This window comes from Lotus japonicus, chromosome 5, assembly GCF_012489685.1.
Source record: "Lotus japonicus ecotype B-129 chromosome 5, LjGifu_v1.2".
Taxonomy (NCBI): domain Eukaryota; kingdom Viridiplantae; phylum Streptophyta; class Magnoliopsida; order Fabales; family Fabaceae; genus Lotus; species Lotus japonicus.
The window spans coordinates 14917503-14923502 of NC_080045.1; positions in this window are offsets into that span (position 1 = coordinate 14917503).

The window sequence follows — 6000 nt, forward strand, 5'->3', positions numbered from 1 at the left end:
GGTAAATGCAATAGGTTCTGGCCACAACAAAAGCCATATTCTGGTTTTGGCTGAAACATTCTTAGTTGCAAGTTGCAAGTGAGTTTTATCTATATCCTTACCTTATGTAGTTGTACATTGTGTTTGGATTCACAATTAAAAACTTGCATAATCACTTCTCGCTGGTAAATATTACAGGAATGTTTTCATTCACAATGAAAAATTATGGTGAAATTAAAATTTGGCTTAAAGGGTCAAATGATTACAAAGGGAATCAGTTTCAGACAAGGTAGTCAAATCGAGATACGTATCGTGTATCGTTAGACCCTAATTCTGTGTCGCGTATCGTATCGTAACGTGTATCGTAAGATACGGACACAAAAAAATTAAGTCATAAATTAAATAATATACTAATATATCATCTAAATATAGTTCAAAATAATCAAATATCCAAGTCATAAGTAAAAAAATAGTCTCACAAAGTTCAAGTTCAACCTAATTTCAAGCCAAAAGCCAAACTAAAGTACTAAACATCAAAGAGATGAAATTAAATGTCCACTCCCTAATTCCAAGCCATTAAAGAGCTGCTGAAGTTGAACGTGAAACATGAAAGGGCTGCTGAAGTGAAGTTGAACGTGAAAGGGTGAAAGAATGAAAAAAAACATCACTTTTTAGAGCAATTTACTAATTTTTAATGAAATTAAATGCCCACTCCCCAATTTTTCTAGGGGAGTAAGATGAAACGGCATTTGAAAAACTGTTTTTGTATCGTATCGGGATACGTATCGTGCGATACTCATGCGATATGTGCGATACAGGTCACGATACGAACACAAAAAGATACATACATGGGATACGTATCGTTTGGTTGATTTTCGTATCGTATCGGGATACGTATCGTGCGATACGCACGATACTAACTACCATGGTTTCAGAATCTAATTTTTTTTTACATCAAATTGGGTCCCTAAAATTTTTTTTTAATTCAATTAAGGTCAAATTGGTCCAGCAAAAGATGTGGCTCGAATTTTAGCCTACTCACCTTTTCCACGTGACATTTCTAATTTTTTTAAATTGAAAATTTTGAAAATTTAAATTTTTTATTCCAAATCATAAATTAAAAATAAAAACTTAATAAAATCTTAATACAAAACCTAAACTAAACACTAATCTAATCTATTCAGCCCCAATTAAATATCTAATCTTAATCTAATTAACAAAATCAATTTCCCCCAAATTAATTCCCATTCCCCCAAATTAACCCAAATCCTAAATCACCATCAAACACTTCAAACCCTTTACAAATCATCATCTTCGTTCCTCTTCTTCAGAACCCCAACGTCCTCTTCCTTCTTCTTCTTCAAAACTCATTCTCCTCATCTTTGTCTCTGTCTCAACAGTATCTCTACCAAAACCCAAACCTCCACCCTCACCCCTACCACGAAGATCGGGATCTGAGTGCGACGGAGGACGAAGGAAGAAAATGAGAGGGACAGTGCGCGGCGGATGGGTGCGACGGAGGACGGATCTCCTTCCCTAGATCCGGCGCTGCCACACCACCACTGTCTTCTCTTCTCTACAACTGCTCTGCCACCATATGCTGGGTCTAGTCCCCATTTACGTGGATCCGAGCTTTAGAGATGAAAAGCTTCTAACTTTCTTCCTCATCAATCAGATTTTTCAAGGAATCTGTCGGTGTGGGGGCTTTGTTATTGTTGGGGCTGTTGTCTGTATTTGTGTTTTTTCCCTGCTTTCCCCTGTCTTAGTCCTTCTCTTGAGGTCTGATTCTATGGGAGTGGAGTGCTTCTTCTTTTCTTATATCGGTAAGCGAACCCAGATTGATTGGGAAGGTTTTTTTGGGTTTGTGTTTGAGTGTTATCTGGGTTTGCAGAAGATTTTTTTTTATTACTTTCTTTTGCAGATTTGTAATTATTTATTTTTTTATTTAATTTTAATTACTGATGTGTTGTGATGGAGTGACAACAGAAGATTAGGGATTAGTGATTAATTAGATTAGGGATTTTATTTAAATTAGAGATTTTATTAAGTTTTTTCTGCTTAAATAAATGAGTTGGAATTAAAAAATATTTTTTTATAAATAAAAAAAATTAAAAATGACACGTGAAATTGCTGACTATGACAAAATTGAAGGCTATCAACATTTGACCTTAATTGAATTATAAAAAAATTCTAGGGACCCAATTTGATGTAAATAAAATTTAGGTCCTGGAACTGATTTCCTTAGTAATTTCAGGGGCCATTTAACCCTTTAAACTTTAAAATTATAATGGACAGTCCCAAAAGCTAGCTTATGAAAATTATTTTTATTAATTACTGCAATTTTGACTTACCGTGAATTTTCACCGTATGTCAATACATTCACTATAGCCATTAGCTTTTCTAACAATAACTTTGTCTCAATGTAAAAACTTGTTGATTTTTGTCAACAAACACTTAAACTCATATTGAACAGAGCTGACCAAGTCATGAGTCAGATATAAGGGCTTCATTAGCTAGGCATGTCTTACATGGTGGACGAATGATCAAGTCAAGTCCAAACGGGAAAAACACTTTTAAGCCACACTTGTTAATTTTTATGCTTGGCGCCTTGGGGTTCCTACATCGATTAGCAAACCTCTATTGGTTTTTTTATGAGCAATGGAAAAAATATTGAAATGAAGTATAAAAGGTACTTCAATCCTAATACAAAAAGAGGAAAAAGAGAAGAAAACTAGCTAGGTGATGCGTTGGCCGACCTACCTAGAATTTATGGCACACCATAAGAAGGGAATTCTACAAGCAATTAAGACTAATAATGCGACAAAGTCAATTACTCCTCGAATTAAAAATAATGTGATGAATGCTATAATTCGAGACTTAAAACGAGAATAAATTGGAACCCATTTTATTATGTAATTAATACCTTGGGATATAGGAAGAAGGGTAGAAAGGAAAAAGGTATGTTCATCTTCATACTTAAGGCTGAGTTAGTACTTAGAATTTGTTTGACCAAGCTCCGCATCCTAATATAGTGTGTGAACACAGCCCACTAAAATGACTTATGTCATAATTAGAATAATTTCCTCAGGTGTTGATAGATTGGGGCTCTAAAGTCAGACTTATTTAAAAAATGTGCGCATTTTGTTTTATCAATTTGGGGAATTTATGCTTTTCATTTCTGTTGCAACTATATATAGACTCAAATATTGAATCAACTAGGCACCAGAAATGTCTTAGTACTGTTCTTTCGCCCATCAAATCTATGTTCTGGTTTTGCATGACACATGCACTTGCAAATTGGCTAAGTCCTCTCATAATAAAATATAAAAGTCTCCTATGTGAGGTGATCATTTCATTACCTGAGCTAGCTATTAGCTAGGCGAAAAGTATAGCCATATGTGCATGGGAGTTGTGAGGTTCCCTGGCTGAAATTAGCAAGAATAATATAAATTAAGCTTATCCATGCGTTACAGCTGTATGAACTTGTGCAATTATAGTTTAATTGTATGCACATATTAAAGAAAAGGATAACTACATGAAAATACTTACCAACCTAATAAAGTATTAGCCGAAGCCCACAAATAATCGAATAATGTTCTCAGTAGTAGGTGCTGATATGTATACTAATAAACGATCGACCGCCTGTAGTAGGAGATTGGAGCTAATTTATAATTAGCTGGTAAAAAGCTGATTATACATATCATAAGTCTTCTCAAGGATCTAACCAACCTTGGTCTCCTTAAGGAAAAACAAACAACTGTTTGAGAGTTTGAGTTTACAAAGAATTGCTACTCAGAAAGTTAAAGTAATCACAATAAGAACAGTTTGAAGAAAGATTGCTAAGAGAATATTTGAATATAGCTTGAGCTTAAACGAAGTTTCTTTCTTTTCTCTCTCGCGGCATCTTTCATCTTCAGCCTCTTTATATACTCTAAGGATTAAGGTTTAGACGTTGCATGGAATGCTACCGTTGGAGGGCAGATCTGGGATTTCCAGGTTCTGCTGTGGCTGAATACATTAGGTAAGGTCGTCAGGAATAATACAATTGCTTTTGTACTTGGAAAGCGACTTGACCTTTAACCTAGATGACTTCTGATGAGAGCGACGCTTCATGTTGGAACTTGTGAAGCTTGGTGATCAGAGTCAGAGGGAAGCTTGGATCCTCTGACCTTTGTAACTTCTGCTTCTGGACTCAGAGGAGAAGTACTTGGTCTTTAGAGCCAGCTTACTCTTGGACTTCAGAGTCTTCACTTCTCAGCTTCTGGACCTTTAGAACTTCTGGACCTTCAAAGCTTCTGGTCTTCAGAACTTCTGGACCTTCAGAGCTTCTAGTCTTCAGAACTTCAAGTGATCTGAATCCATATCAGAGCTTAACTATCTTTAGATCTTCTAAAGCTTATTCTACTGTTCAGATTGAACATAGTGAGTGCGAAAGCGTTGCGTAGGTTACTCTTTGAGCATAGTGCTTCTGATTTATGTGTAATTAGACCAGAGTTAGAGCCTGTCATTAAAACACTCAGAAAACTACGTTAGAGTACCATAATTGTTCATACATAATAGTTAACATGTAATCATCAAAACATAGAGTTGTACTACATGATCAAAACTTGATCTTACAATCTCCTCCTTTTTGATGATGACAAAACCAAGTATTTTGATGAACAATTCTTAAACAATAAACTGAATTCACTCAGAGTTTAGAGAATAGAGATAAACTTATCCTGAGGTGAATGGTTTATGTTGCTCATTCTGAATCCATGTCATAGCTTGATTCTGAGCTTAGCTCCCCTTGAATCTAAGACTTAATGAAAATATTAGTAATATCTAGATTCTGAGCTAAATAATAAAAGAGTTCAGAGTGAGAATTTATGACATAGATAATATGTGAATATCAGAGCGCATAAATATTCAGAGTCAAGGGCAATGTAAGAGTAACAGATGTAAGATCAAGTTTTGATCTAGTAGTACAACTCTATGTTTTGATGATTACAAGTTAACTATTAAGTATGAACAATTATGGTACTCTAACGTTGTTTTCTGAGTGTTCAAATGACAGGCCAAGACTCTGGACCTATCTCACAAAAATCAGAAGCACAATGCTCAAAGAGTAACCTCTGCAACGCTTTCGCACGTACTATGTTCAATCTGAACAGTAGATCAAGCTTCAGAAGATCTGAAGATTACAAAGCTCTGATATGGATTCAGCTCACTAGAAGCTCTGAAGGATCAGACGTTCTGAAGAATCAAGCGCTCTGAAGGATCAGACGCTCTGAAGCATCAGAAGCTGAGTAGTGAAGACTCTGAAGTCCACGTGTAAGCTTTCTCTGAAGACCAAGTACTTCTCCTCTGAATTCAGAAGCAGAAGGTACAAAGGTAAGAGGATCCAAGCTTCCCTCTGACCCTGATCATCAAGCTTCACAAGTTCCAAGATGAAGCATCCTCTGATCAGAAGTCAACAAGGTTGAAGGTCATGTCGCTATACAAAGTACAAAGGCAATTGTACGATTCCTGAAGACCTTACCTAACTGATTTGCCATAGCAGAACTTGGAAATTCCAGATCTGCCCTCCAACGGTAGCATCTCCATGCAATGTTCAAACCCTAATCCTTGGAGTATATAAAGAGGCTGAAGATTGAAAGATGCCGTCTAAGAAACTTACTTACGCGCAAGAAATATTTAAAATCTTCTTAGCAATCTTTCTTCAAATAGAACTAAGTGTGTTTACTTACGCGCAAGAAATATTTAAAATCTTCTTAGTAATCAGCTTTTGAAGAAGCACTTATTTGTAAACCCAATACTTTCAAACAGTTGTTTGTTTTACCTTTAGGAGATCAAGGTTGATCGGATCCTAGAGAAGACTAAGAGAGTGAATCTTAGTGTTAGCTAAGTCAGTGTATTGTTAGTCACTTTGCAGGTAGCAAGTGCAGTTGTAACAAAACTCTGATTAGTGGATTGCCTTCATTCTAAGAAGGAAGAAATCACCTTAGCGGGTGGACTGGATTAGCTTGAGAGATTTATCAA